At 39.0% G+C, this 15,688-nt stretch overlaps 1 long non-coding RNA gene across 1 annotated transcript in view; it reads right to left on the bottom strand.

Moving 5' to 3' along the window:
* The window catches only part of LOC141993564 (uncharacterized), a 261,300-nt gene extending 250,855 nt beyond the window's left edge, over positions 1-10,445 (bottom strand). The window contains exon 1 of the long non-coding RNA XR_012640891.1: positions 10,288-10,445. This is a non-coding gene — a long non-coding RNA (uncharacterized LOC141993564). The remainder of the gene's footprint in view (positions 1-10,287) is intronic.
* Positions 10,446-15,688: the final 5,243 nt, after the last annotated feature.

Raw genomic sequence — 15,688 nt, 5'->3', positions numbered from 1 at the left:
AGAGTGGGTTACGGCTTTTCTTGGAGCAATATATGTTTTGTTTTCTCCCAACGGACTCTAATTTAATAGTAGAAATGTAGTAAACTTTGATTTCTTATCTTTAGGTTCTATGTGTTATCTATCTTTTTACTGAAGTGTTTATCATTTGGACTAATTATTTTATTAATCAAACTTTGGAAGGGATTTGCTCAGTAGTGACACAATAGCTAGTTGACATGGTATTTGAACCAAATGGTTCAATAATGCTGCACCTCCTCTGTATGAGTAGTAAATTACTAGCTTCCTGGAGCAAATGGAAAGCAGGAAGGGAATTATGGGTCATTGTCCCTTATTGTGGCTTGTGTCTTTGGGAACCACTCTGGGAATCACTCTGACCCTAAATGATCACATATGCACCAAACAAGTACTCTTTCCAAAGAAATCATGACATGCATAAAATTATGCTGTAAAAAATCCTCCATGCTTCAGTAGCAAAAGATTATCCGTAGCCATTTGGTTTGAGTTAAGTAATTACAGATGCAATAATGTTGCAACTATTCAATTAACATGAAGTAAACCTTGAACAATTGTACACCATTTGGTGACTACTAAACAAACAAACAAACAAAAAAAAGAGATCTCCTTGCATCAATGACACCATAAGACTTGTGGAAATAAGCCTGTTTAGCTATAAATCCTTTAAAAGCAAATCCTTTTATTGACATGACCGACAGTGACATTTGCATGTAAATTATACTATCTCACCATAAATACTTCTGAAAGGTATTTTTTCTTTTAGTTTGCTTAATTACCAATGTCAATTTGATTCTATTTTCTTTGAATGTTGTCAAGGCTGATTCCTCACTCTGGCACTGAGTGCAGAAGTGTGGGGGGAGGCACAAGGATTCAAAAAATTAATACTCGCCACTCCAGGCTTGTATTAAACTCCCAAGGTTACAGCTTTTCTCTGACCTTGGATGGTTAGACGCTGCCACCACCCATGTGCAAAACCCCCTTGTGGACCCAGGAAGGCCCACTTGGGAATTCCTTCTTGTGGAGTACCCTCAAGCCCTTTCACCCACCCACCCATTCCAAGGAAGAGCTGAGAAAGAAAAAAAACAAACAAAAGAAATCAGCTGTTGCCACCAGCTAATTAAACAACATGTGCACAAACCTCTTAGGACACAAAAATTCAATCTTATTTTTTAAAAAAGGTAAATTTTATCAAAAACAAAAAGAAAATACATCTGGAAACTCAGGATATTGCTAGATTTTAAAACACTTACAAGGATTAAGCATCAGCAATAATGTTCTTGAGGTCCAGCTTAAAGGTTACAAGTAAAACAAAAACATTTGAGGTTAGCACAGAGGAGTCCACAAGCCATAAAGAAATAAAGAGAGAGATAAACCTAATTGCATCTTCCTAGACATTTCCCGATCTACTTACATATCTGGGATTTCAAATGAGTAGTTTCTAGGTATGATACTGATGATTTTTCATACTTGGCCCCCATTTTCTTACAGCATAGTTGCCCTATGTTGTTCTCGGGGAGAAGCAAACAGACCGCCAAAAGGAAAGTTTACTTTCAATTTTAAAAAGTTCTAGCCTCCCAATTGGCTCTTTTGCCCAGGTGCGCACTCACTTCTTTTAACCCTTACATCACAGTGAGACTTAACCCTTTACAGGTAAAGCAAGTAGAGAACAGTTACTAAAAGGGATTTTATAGCTAGCTGGCTGTCTGGGTCTCCCCTCTTCATTTATCACAAATGTGTTCAAATTAAGTTTCAAACATCAGTATAAAACTTTTAAAAACAGTGAGTAACTTTAACAAACTTTCAAAAGAGAAAGGAAAGCAATTCACAGTTTTAAATGCTTATCAACTAATGATATTACAGGAGAATGATTACTGAAAGATCTGCCAGGGATGCAAAGATTCCACTTTCCCCACCACATCAGCATTAAAGCAAATGAAGCTAAGTTTCTAAATTCACTTTAAAGAAATGGGTTAACATTCACTGAAGATGATGCAGATGAGTGTAAATTGTATCTCTCTGCAACTAGTGAGTCCTCAGCACTCTACAGAAGGATTCACCTTGAGGGAGGGCAGACAATGTTGTGGTACTCAGTGTTTTTTGCTTGGAGGTTGAGGAGTCTGCTCTTGTGTGTGGCTAGACCTAAACTAGCTGAGATTGCTGAAATAATGCATTGAGGACCCGACAGTGCTCAATGAAGTCAATGGATGCCTTTCTATTTCAGTGGTTCTTAGATCAGACCATTCCTCAGCAGGCCTGCCCAGGCTCCTTGTCTTGGTCAATCCCGCCTTTTTGAGGGGTCATGCTAGCCTCCTCTGCCTCCGCTTCCTGGTGAAAGGAGCATGCACCAGACTTCTGCCACTGCCATCTTCTTTCCTTAAGTGAACCTCCCACTTCAGCAACTATGCATAGCTCAAACACAGTAGAATCCAGAGACTCCTGTTGCCTCATATAAGGGGCAACACTGTGTGTAGACACTGATATAGTGTAGGAAGGACTTTCCTTGCACTGTAGCAGTGTCCACACAGTGAGTTACTGCACAGCAACTTGGTGGGCTGTACATTCTCACTCTAGCTTGCTGCATAATAACTTGCTGTTTAGACAAGCCCTGATTATAAGCCCTGGATTCAGCACTGCGTGCATGCGCGCACACACACACACACACACACACACACACACACACACACCCGCCACCACCTGGTGTGGCTGTGATCAGAAGCTGGCTCTAGGGCTCAATCTTGTAGTGATTACAGCGATCCATCTACACACCAAACAGGACATCCTGGGGATATTAATGTTTGTTTAGGCACTCCAGAATTATGAAAACTTTAAAAAAAAACCCAAAAACAAACAAACAAAAAAAAAACAACAATTTACTTTACCCAAGCATGACAGTCAAATAGACAATTTTTGTATAATTTTGTACAATAAAAGCTGTAATTCAATGTAATAATATTGTGGAAATTTAGAAGTACAACAGCAGCATTCAGAGAGACAAATACACCAAATCAATAAGGTCCCTTACAGCAGTCCCTCACAGATAGTCTATATTATAGACAATGTAGTCTATGAAGGGATTTTTATTTTTTGACGCCTCAAGAGAAAAAAAATACAGCTTTGATGTTGTGGACTGATTTGATTTATGGAACTGCATAATTAACGTGATGGTACACCTCAATGCACCTCTACTTCTCAAGAAGATAGGGCTGTAATATTTTACATATGTTGCAACCAACAATATTATTATAATAAATATTTTTGCATGAGAGGCAAGTAGGGGAGAGGAAGAATAATATAGAAATTGTTCAGATCATAGCTGCATATTAGTATTTTAATTAAGTTCAATATAGATTTTTATACAGAATCATGATATGGTTTATCTTGTGTTCATGTATCTGGGCAAAATACGTACTGTAACTTTAAACATTAAAAATAATTTAAAAAAAATCTTGTTATATCAACATATTCTTTATCAAAAACTGATCCTGATAATGTTACTGCCAAATACTCTTTACAAATTCTAATACTTTTCACATGTGTCTGATAATCTCACATTTTATGAGCGCCAAGCAATCAACATTTTACAAACCCTAAGCAATCAACCATCATATCTAGAAGAGAAAAATCAGCCTGCCGATTCAACCCTCTCTCCAGCACCACCCCTAAGGATTTTAAATGCCAAACTGATGAACATGGTATAAGATTGAGATTTTCAGAAGATTTCAGCATTGGCTTAAATGTAAGCAGAGTTAAGTCAACATCCACTTTTGAAAATGCTAAATCCTTAGGTTATACAGAAGAAATAGATAACTTTAGATGACTTAATAAAGCCATTGTCCACTCTTTTGAGACACAGTGCCCAGATCTCTTAATAGAACATCCACTCACCTAAAAGAGTCGAGCTGTGCTGACTGAAAGATCTATATAGCCTTAGCAATCTTAACTGTAAAACCCTTAAATATCTACTTGACAAAAATCAGCACTCTACACAAAATCCAATTCAAAGCATTACCATTAGACCACAAATATTTTTCAGGACTGTCATAGAAACTGGAAAACTCATCTCTCAAATTTGCTGGCAACCATATTGAGTTTGTGTTTCTCAGGTCAGTTCTCTGTCTTTCAGAAGGGAAAGGGGAGTACAGTTTAACACTTATTTTGGCCAATTTCTATTGCAGGTGCATTGTGTCATTCTATTTGTCATTGTTTCTATAGCACTCTCAATAGGATAGAGCTCTATTGGATCCAAAAGTGAATGACTTCCCCCGCACCCCCTCTAGCTGAACATACTTGTACACTTTTCTTATAAAGAAGTTATTTTAGAGAAGTTGTCATATGTGATAAACCAAAAAGGGGAATCCATGATCTTCTGCAATCTAAGGACCGTAGTCTCAGATTTTACTTTCTGAAGATAAAGGGTGTTTTACTTGAGTAATGACTACAGGCTTAGAATCTGTATATTTACATACCAAATGAAATCTTGAGCATATGATGTCAGAAGGAGCAAGATGCACTGAGAGGCAGTATGATTATAGCAAAAAGTAAGTACTCTTTCTAACATGGAAGGGGCAGCATAGCTTCCAGGGACAGCAAGACCTAGGACATTAACTTTTTAAATCCCTTCCTTCACAGTGCAAAAAATGAACTGATTCACCTAAGGAAACTGTTGGAGAAAGTTATGCAGTATGACATGATTCTGTATAATACAAGACATCATACAGGGTCAAATTCCAAGACTATGGGAGTGTTTATATGAGTAAGGTGAGCAACATGTGCTCCATAGTATGAAAATAAGGTATGTTGCACAGATCTCATATAAAAGCGGTTACCATGATAGATACACACAAGCTTTCAAGAGCTATGGCACAGCCAGATCCTCCACAGATTTAAACTGAGACATTGGCAGACCAGGTACCACCTCTTTAGGTCTCAGCCAAGAGTCAAATTCATTGCTGGAAACCAGACTTTCACCTCTGTGTTAGTATGGTTAAAATGGGTATTGGACTTATAACACTGTGTTCAGACTTTATGAAATGCTTGTAAGTTGCTGCATGCTTTTATCTCATTTATAAATATCTTTATCACATACTATAAGGTAATATTTAAGTTTTTGCTCTGTAACTGTACAAACATGTATGCTCTGAAACTGTGAACCCAGTCAGAAGGGATCATCTCCTGCTTATGAAGAAGGCCTATCAAAATGAAATGGGCCATTGTGGGACAGCACAATACAAAGACTTTATTAATTGCCCCCTTACAGCCTTGAAGAGGCTACATGTAAAAGGGCTTGTCCCATCAGCTTGAATTCTCGAAGAAGAAAATTTTCATCTTTTGCTATTTGAATTCTCATAGGGCTGGAGCTATGATGCAGAAGTAGAGATCCCCAGGGTCAACCTAAATTAGCCCTAAATGACATTCAGAGATGACAGATTACCACAACTGTCACTTTTTGAAACCAGAGAGAGAGAGAGCGCGAGCGCGAGCGTGTACACACACACACGCATGCATGCCTGCTTTAATTGTGTAATAAACTCATTTCTTTTCTTAGATAATATGTCCTCAGATAGTTTATTAAGGGATTGACTACAAGCGTTGCCTTTGGTATGAGATCTAAGGTACAAATTGACCTGGAGTGTCTGGTCTCTTGATACTGGGAGCAACCTGAATATTGTATTATCTTTGGTGTATAGCAACCAATCATCATTAAGTCCAGCTTGCCTGGCTGGCAAGACAGACCAGAATGCCCAAGGGGACTGTCTGGGACTCCATCAAAATATTGTTACAGTGCTTTAGGAGTTCACACTTGTTACTACATGGTGAAATCTAATTCTAGACCATACAACCAGATTGGGGTCTCTGCCCTGCTTCTTGACAGTCTGCCCCGACGGTCATACCTTAGGGCATACCTACCCAGTTGGCACGCAAGGTCATGAGCCATGCCAGACAGCACGACAGGCATAACTCTGACACCAATGGAATTACTCTTCTTTACACCAGCTGAGGACCTAGGTCCAGATCCACAAAGGTACTTAGGTGCCTAGGTCTCAGATTTTGGCTCCACTGTAATCCACAACTCCCACTGAACCCTTTAGATGCCTAAACAAAAACTCAACAATTCTGTTTTCAGGGCACAAGGGCCCTAAGTGCCCACGTTCCTGCCTCTAGGCACACAGGCAATGTCTCCCTCTGGGCATCCGGATGCCTATCTTACACCTAAGCCCAGACTGAATCACGAACCAGAGGAAGGTAGGCGTTCGGCCACCTAAGACTCATACAATGCCCAGTTCGGTATGTGTGCTCTATCCGTTTACTGGATTGGATCCTGTTCAAAACCCACCCAGAGGTGACAGTGGTGGCCCACCTTACCATTTTTAGCCCAGTGGTACAACACTTGCCTGGGATGTGGGAGACACAGGTTCAAGTTTCTCTCTCTTGCTGGAAGAGGGGAAAGGATTTGAACAGGGGCCTCCCACCTCAGAAGAGTTCTCTAACCACTGAGCTAAATGTTATAAAGGAGCACCTCCTCTTGCTCCATGTTGAGTGAGGCAGGCATGTAACTCATTCCCTCAAGCAATGTCTTAGGCACCTAAGCCACCTGACTCCAGGCCTAGAGTTCCCATTCATGCGTTTTTACACAGAGCTAGGTGCTTAAATCCATGCTGCAGGGAGGCAGGGCTTAGGACACACCTGTCTTAGCTTTTCCCATCAGCTAGTTTCAGCACCTAGTGTGCTGGCTTTTGTGGATCGCATTCTAACATACCTCTCTCCCCCCATTGATTATATATGTTCCTAGGCATCTGACTTGACTTTGAGAATCACACAGTGTTGATCCTGTGATTTTTCTAGGCACCTAAAAGTTAGGCAATGTGACGCTCAGCATTACAATATCTAAGTCCCTTTGGGGAATCCCACCCCTACTCCATAAAATTAAATACAACAACATGTGATAGCAAATCTAAATGCTACAAGATGATTGAAACTTAACATTGTAAAATACAGCAAGGAACCGTTACAGTAAATATATGACAAAGTTATGATGCATATCCTGTAACTTACAGCCATAATACTGTTATTAGCTTCCACTTCGTTAGACACTCCTCACTAATCCAGATCAATGTCCTTTGATTTGCATACCTATTGTTCTTTACTATAAGAGTTATATCACATCCTCCAGCTAAGTATATCCAGTTGCTGACCATAGAGGTAATATAAAAAATTTTCCCCTTGTCAATGTTCCCTTGCCATGAAATATTTATTGACAAAACCCCCGGTCACGTAAAATTACAAGTTTTAATGAAACAAGATCCAGTTTTTAAAAAGAAAGCCACACTAAAAAGCTACTGTTTCCCAGGTGAAATTGAAAATTTATCTTGAAAGTATTGATACAAATTAAAACATTAATTAGCTAGTGATGTCAGACTTGTACTTAAGTCATTACTGTATTAATTGAGCTCATAACCAATTGAAAATGAATAAATTAGAAGAATATATAATTTTATATGCATATATGGCATACAAAAGTCACCTTGAACTCCTTTGGGATGAAATCTCCAATTAACACTAGCACATATTTTAATCTGTAAAAATTCTTGTTCATTGCCCAAGAAGTAACAGGAGCTCAGTTTATCTTTTGTTAATTTTTATGGGATAAGACAAAGTGTTACTGGGAATTGGGGGTGTGTGTTCTATGCTTAGGGCACTTTCTAATCAGTTCAATATTTTAAGAAGCTTGGTGTTGACATCTGATGTGGGGAAAATGAACTAAAAAGGAGGAAATAGAAACCATTGTGTGGTAGAATAAAGTATACATTTACAATAGGTTGACAGTTGAGTGTTACAGAAGTCCATACTGCACTGGTGTGGTCTTGCATGAAAAATTCATCAATGATCTATAAAAGGAAGTGAACAGTGATGCTGCATGATTTCTATATGACACATTTTGGTCAGTCAAGATTAGAGACAACTCTGAGGAATTCCACAGAGACCTAACAAAGGTTGGTGAATTGGCAATATGGCGGCATTGGAAATTGAGTGTTGACAAACGCAAGTGAGTACACCATTGAAGGAATTATTTAAAACTACTCATACATATGGTTGTGTTATAAAACAAACTGTGACCACTTGGGAAAAAGAACTGGATGCCAAAACACAAATGAGAAAACCCAGGACAAGAAGTGAGAGAGAGCCAGTGTTATGCTGCCTGCAATGGTTCATGACTGAGTGTGCCAACCTCAGGGCAGACTGTTAGGAAGCGGGGCAGACACCCCACAGGGGTGATATGTTCTATAATTAGATTTCACCAACCCAGTAACAAATGTGAACTCCTGAAGCACTAGAATAGTCTTACCATGGAGTCACGGACAGTCCCCCTGGGCAGTCGAGTCTACCTTGCCAATCAGGCAAGCTGGACTGAGTAATAGTTCATTGCCACACATCAAAGGATCACAAAAGATACAGGTTGCTTCCAGTCCCAAGAGGCCAGTCAGTCACTTATAGTAGGTCAATTTGTAGCTCAGATCTCACACCAAAGACCACGCTTGTAGCCAATCCTATAATAAACTAACTAAGGAGTTATTTACAGGGTAAAGCAGATACCGTATGTATACACAAATGAGTGACAGTCTATGGTTCCAAAAGGTGACAGATGTAGTAATCCGCTAGCATTGAAAGTCTTTTAGGGCTATCCCAGGTTGACCCTGGGGGATCTCTGCTTGTGTTTCCTAGCTCCAGCCCTGTGAGAGTCCAAACAGCAAAGAGGGATAGAAAATTTTCTTGCGTCCATGTTTTATCCCCTTCTTCCAGCATTCAAGCTGATGGGATGGGCTTTCTTGCACATTAAACCTTCACAGGTGCGAGGGGACCATTAATAAAGACTCTGTATCCTGATGTTCTACAAATGGCCCACTTAGTTTTCAATCATCCTTGATGGGCAGAGGAATCCCTCCTCCTGCCTAGATTCACAATTTCAGAGCAGGCATTTTTACAGTTATAATGCCAAAGTTCCATATTACCTTGTAGCATGGGATACAGACGTTGTAAGTGAGATTAATGGATGCAGCAAATTAGAATAATTTTAGAGAGTCTAAACAGTAAACATCCTTAAAAGTCTAATTCTTATCTTGAACATAGTCATCATATAGGTGAGCTGGTCTGGTTTCCAGCTATGTCAGTTTGATACCTACGGCCTTAGCATGAGTTGAGACCTGCTCTATCAGCGTCACACCAGGTGACAAAACTTTCTTGGTTGATGGGATAGGGCTGTGGAATGAACTTCCAAAAGGAGTTCAAAGCCAGTCTCACCATTTTTAGGGGGTGGTGCAAAACCATCCCCTGCAAAATAGACCTGCCATAGCAAGTATTACACTCACACCAATGACAAACCCATCCATCCAAAACATATATTCCTGCCCCCCAAAACCCTTAAAAATCTGTGAACAAGTCAACCAATCCAATCCAACAAACAGAAAACAAACTCCATCCAAAGCAGAGTTTTTAACCTCAAAAAAGGAGGCAAGCCGTGGACTACATGTAGTCCACTAGGACTTTGCTATTTACTACCGATTTTAACATGGCAGACACTCAGATACTAAGGTGATGAGTTGCAATATAAATTTAATATAGGCTTTGCCTACATGGGCAAGTTTTGCCAGTGATACGGATATCATTAATCCAATATATTGCTTTATGTGGACACTTATTTTGGTAAAATTGTATCTACATGGGGAGGTTAAACACACAAATCACTGCTGTATAGACAAGGCCATAGACACACTACGTACAGCTCAGCAACAATATCTATTCTAGAAGCCAACTAAATATTAGGATATATAAAAACTGCATAGAAAACACAGAATATTATAATGCTATTGCAATAAATCAACAGTATATCCTTTTTTACTGTGCTACAGAAACACTGCAATAATTCTTTGGTATTGCCTATGAGATTATTGAGTGTGTAGCTTGATTCTTTTCTATTTGCTCCACACTGGTGGAAATAAATCATAGTGAGTGATAGTCATATTTGCTTTCTATGCACTTAAGTGCTAGAGTTACAGAAAACTATTCGGAAAAAGAGAGACATTAAAAACTCCGTATCCACATATCCATCTGAGCCATGTTAACTCTTCTCTCTTACAAATATACCACCAGACTCCCCGCAAGTGTAAATGGGCACAGGTAAATTGAAGTCAATGGAGCTATGCTGATTTAGACTGGCTGAGGATCTGGTCCATAATTTTTTCTCCTAGCAGTACTACAGAAACAAAGGAAACCTACCTTTTTACTTCTTCACTATAATCATCATGCCAGAGAGCACGCGCACACACAAACTGCCCAGTTGATTTCAGGCTGGCAAAAGCTATATCAATGTAGTGAAGATAATAAAACAGATATTTGTCAATTAGTTCTGAGTTGCAGAGGCATTATAATTCCTTGAAAGAACAAAAAACCTCAGGCAGATAGCAAGCGAAGGTACTCATAATAGTTGCAAATTCATTGCTGACTGCAGAAAAGCTTTGCATTTTCTTTGAGATTCTGTAGGATCCGGATCATGCTGGATTATCTCTCTCTCTCTCTCTCTCTCTCTCTGAGGACTAATGTACTATAATGGAAATGTCCATTATTTCCCTCAGTGGCGTGGACACAGCCTGCAGGTCCTTCACTGTATGGAAAACATATTTAAACAGATGTCACTGTATATCCAATTCGATGACTGGGCCACTGGAGATTAAGCAGGAGACCGAAGCATATCACTCAAACACACTACTCTGGAACAAATTACACATGCTCTGATGAGCGATACTCCTTTGATCTACACCGCACTGCATTGACAGCAAATAAGGGATTCTATAACACTCCAGGTCTCAGTGACTGCACACTGAGCTTTTCAGTCACATTTTAAACATAATTATGTTAACGATGGTAGGATAGACTACTACTTAATTTGAAACACATGGGGTGTTGTCATAAATATAAAGGGAAGGGTAAACCCCTTTAAAATCCCTCCTGGCCAGAGGAAAAATCTTCTCACCTGTAAAGGGTTAAGAAGCTAAAGGTAACCTCGCTGGCACCTGACCAAAATGACCAATGAGGAGACAAGATACTTTCAAAAGCTGGGAGGAGGGAGAGAAACAAAGGGTCTGTCTGTCGGTATGCTGCTTTTGCCGGGGTTAGAACAGGAATGAAGCCTTAGAACTTTTAGTAAGTAATCTAGCTAGGTATGTGTTAGATTATGATTTCTTTAAATGGCTGAGAAAAGAACTGTGCTGAATAGAATGACTATTCCTGCCTGTTTGTCTTTTTTGTAACTTAAGGTTTTGCCTAGAGGGATTCTCTATGTTTTGAATCTAATTACCCTGTAAGGTATCTACCATCCTGATTTAATAGAAGTAAAGGAATCACCTCTGTAAAAAGTCTTCTTGTAAGAAAAATGAATGTTTTTTCATTGTTCTCAGATCCAAGGGTTTGGGTCTGTGGTCACCTATGCAAATTGGTGAGGATTTTTACCAAATCTTCCCCAGGAAGTGGGGTGCAAGGGTTGGGAGGATTTTGGGGGGAAAGACGTCTCCAAACTACGTTTCCCAGTAAACCCAGTTAAAGTTTGGTGGTGGCAGTGGAGAGCCAGGGTCAAAGGATAAAATTAATTTGTACCTTGGGGAAGTTTTAACCTAAGCTGGTGAAAGTAAGCTTAGGAGGTTTTCATGCAGGTCCCCACATCTGAACCCTAGAGTTTAGGGTGGGGAAGGAACATTGACAGGTGTAGTGATACTCTTCATTTATATCTGAACTTCCCTCATGGACATGCATGCCACATATTAACCCACACAGAAACCCTTTGGTGGGCTCTTTAATTACCATGCAAGTTATGAGTGCAGAATTCAGGGTCTGGTGGGCAGCAGCTGCAGAAGTGGTTCAATCTTTCTAATGAGGAATTTCAAGCTGTTATTCAAAACAATTCTGTTGTATCAGAGATTAGGTGAAGAATATATAGAGGGGCATAAGTTTGGAAAAAACTTCACTGTGTTAAGACAAGAGTCTGGAGAAGCAGAGAAAAAGGGAAAACTAAAACACAAGAAAAAAAATCTTAGACGAGCAAGACAGTTAAAAACATAAGATAGATACAAAATAATAGATCCCCTTGACTGGTCTTAGTACACAGAAAAATATCAAATTTGAACATACAGTACAAGAAATCTGTTGAGGCTCATGAACAACTTCAAAGTATACAATTTCACAATGTTATGATGCAGTGTCAGAATGTGTTTTATTTATTTTTAGCACCAAACTGTCTCTTCCTTCCATCAGTCTGACTCCACTTCCCTGCCTGATCTTGGAACAAATCCCAAACAACATCTAAAGAAAGATAGCACTTAAAAATTCTCTTTGGGGGGCTCACAGAACTCTTCAAAGTTTATTGTTTTGAAAAGGCTATAATGATTTGTGGTGAAATATTAGGTTTAACTTATCAACACTTCTGGATTTGCAGCTCAGGTTGCCCTTGCTTTTCCATTTTAATTCTCATGGTCTCAGATACGAGAGTCACACAGTGGTGAAACTCTCAGGATTCTAAGTGGTACCTTTCTCCCTTAGATTGGCAGTAAGCCACCTGCCATTAGTTTATGGAAATGTGTTTGAATGTGTATGCATTGTGCAATTTTTAAAGAATAAAACAATGCATTGAATTCTTCATCCCCCCACCCCCCAACCAAATGTGTGGGGATTTAAAAAAAAAAGTACTAAATGTAGACATATTGCTATATTTCTCATCTCATCCTTCTCTCTCAAAATAATCTACCTCTATGAAAAACATAAGCAGGATCGATACCATGGCACTTGAAATGAACAGGCTAGATTAGCGTTTATGATTACTTGGAATGGCATAGTATCATGGTGATGATCTGCAACTGACACTGCAGGGGCAGATCCCTATGCCCATTCAGATTTTGCCATCATAGAGAAAAAAGTGGGTTTAAAAATGTGTTAACATGTTAGTTAATGGGTGTTAAAATTTTACTGCACACAATGCAATCTGACCTTCAACGTGATTATGTGTCTGCTTTCTTCCTATTGTGGACACTTCAGTGCACTGGGTTTGCCAGTGTGAAGCCAGTTGTGGGATCAAAGCACTAGGCAGTGATTTAGGAAAGCATTAAGATAAACATGCTTAAGAACTTCGCTATATGGGGTGGCCTTAAATGAGATGTAAACTTAAACACATGCTTACATGCTTTGCCGACTGGGGGACTAAGCAATTAGAGCTACTTGAATATTTTTTTAAATAAGTATATATGAATAAATCACTTGCCAATTCTCTGGGGAAAAATTATGTCTAGAGTATGTGAGGAACAGTATTTGGCCACCTACAGAGCTGGTCTAATAAGGAGGGAAGAAAATAAACTGTCAAATTTTCTACTTTACTTGTGAATATTATTCAATTTGCTGTTCCAATATTAATGTATTCAAGAGTCATGTAAAGAGTTATTTATATTGGTAACAATTTGTTTTAAAAACGTGTCAATCTTCTGCTATAGATAGCTTTGAGGGTACTAAAAAGAAGTGGTACTATAAAAAATTTGCCACCTCAATACAATAAGAAAAAGGACTTTCCTCACTGAAACTCCAGTTCCCCTATACACAGTCTCTCCCACTTTAAGACTCCATCTTCTTTAAGAGCCCAGATCCCAGTCCAGAAATTTAGATGTCACAACATGCCCTTGAGGTCAGTCCTGGACTATTCCAGCCCAATGTCGGAAGCTTATTCCACAGCTGAGTGCACCTCACCGAGGCATTCTACCACCAAGCCCTTTGCTGTTCGGAGTGAAATACCCAAGGGGTCTTTTTTTCCCTGATTCTTTTGAGGGAGTTGTAGCAATGCAAAAATGCTTATAGAGCTTAGACTACATACTATTCCATTTACACAAGTACACAGTACATTTACTGACTGGGATACAGTCTTTATATCAATGAACAGATAAAACCAAATTCTATCAGAGATAGCTGTTCAACTGCAGTTTCAGATTTACTGATATTGGCAATAGTAAGGGGTAGCACCACACTCACTCTCTCTCTCTCTCTAGTCAGGGGAAAATAACCCACAACTCATAAAAAATATGGTAAGTAACTGGTGACTTATCTCTGTTTGACCTGTTATATTAACCTTCAGTGACTGCTGATTTACTAGTGAAATCAGCAGAAGGAGAACAGAGTCCCAGTACTAAGAAAATTAAAGCAGTTCCCAAAGGGAGTTGTTAGGGTTAAAGAGAACAATAACTACAGCATGACAGGAAAGGAAGCTAAATAGCTATTAAGTTTCAGAGTAATAGCCGTGTTAATCTGTATTCACAAAAAGAAAAGGAGTACTTGTGGCACCTTAGAGACTAACCAATTTATTTGAGCATAAGCAGGAGAGGTAATTTAAAAAGGCAACAAATGATTTAAGATAGCAACATTTTGAGATTACTGTTCCAGAAGGGATTAGAGGAGCGAGAGAAGCAAATCTTTTCATGCATATATATATGCAGCACTGGGTTATCAATAGGGAATCGTTCACTCTTGCAGTTGCTGTGGTCCTTCATTACTGTATGAAACGGTCATGAATGATGTGCAGAAAACAGAGGTAAGAAAAGCATTATTGAATATTGAGGCCTTTGTACAAGTTCCTCCTGTTGCAAATGAAGAATACTTAATAATGATATTATTGATCATATCAAAACACTTATGTTAGAGGAGGCTTCTTATCTTCAAGCCACATTAGAAAAAGTAACCAATTAAGAGCTCCAATGGAAGAAACATTAAGGGAAGCAAGCAATAAAGTTATCCAGGAGCAACCCTCTATTTCCAGAATTGCAATGTCTCAGTCCAGCTACAATGTCCATTATTTTTTTAAATAACGTCCCCATCCTGCAGGCGGGCAAAACAAGCACAATTGGCATTTCATCAAAAAAAGGCCTGCAGTTTTCTGCCTCAAATGTTGATTCTTCCCAAATGTTTCAATTCCATTTCCACTAAATTTTCAAATGGAAAGGCAAAGTCTGCACAGGGGTGTGCACATGTAATTTCAATAGAAGATGAATGTACATAGGTGAGGTCAAAATCTGGAAAGGAAAATCCACCAAATTATGGTAAAGTTACAAAATTTAGTGAAAATAAGCAAAACTGCACAGTGGGTGTCTGATGTTTCCCCAAACATAGCAACACTAATATATCCTTTTAATTAACTTAAATGGGCCTGTTCGACCACTCTTTTACTGGAGTTATGCAATCACAGAACTGCTGTGGTGGCCTAGACCCAGTCATTTTAATTGGACCAAAACAACAACACACACTAGTGAATTGAATTATCCCAGTGAAGGAGTCCTTGACTATAGGTTACATCCACTGCCACCTAATTCTTGGAATCATTCTCCAATTTTAACGTGAGCTACACCTAACTAGTCTTTTGAACTCTGCTGCACGGATGGTTTTGAAGCCTAATCACAGTCACCACATTTCTTAAAGCTCATTCTCCAAATTTTGCATTCACCTTCAGCTTTTTCATAAAGTTTATACACAGTGAAACAGATGTTTCACCTAAGCTTTGTCACATATATGCAAAACTCCTATGAATCTCATGGTGGAAATAGTAAGCACTGGGTACAAGGTAGAGATAATGGCATCAGACCTTGTTAGCAAGTAGTTA

This window comes from Natator depressus, chromosome 9, assembly GCF_965152275.1.
Source record: "Natator depressus isolate rNatDep1 chromosome 9, rNatDep2.hap1, whole genome shotgun sequence".
NCBI classification, from domain to species: Eukaryota; Metazoa; Chordata; order Testudines; family Cheloniidae; genus Natator; species Natator depressus.
This window is presented reverse-complemented; position numbering and strand designations above follow the sequence as displayed.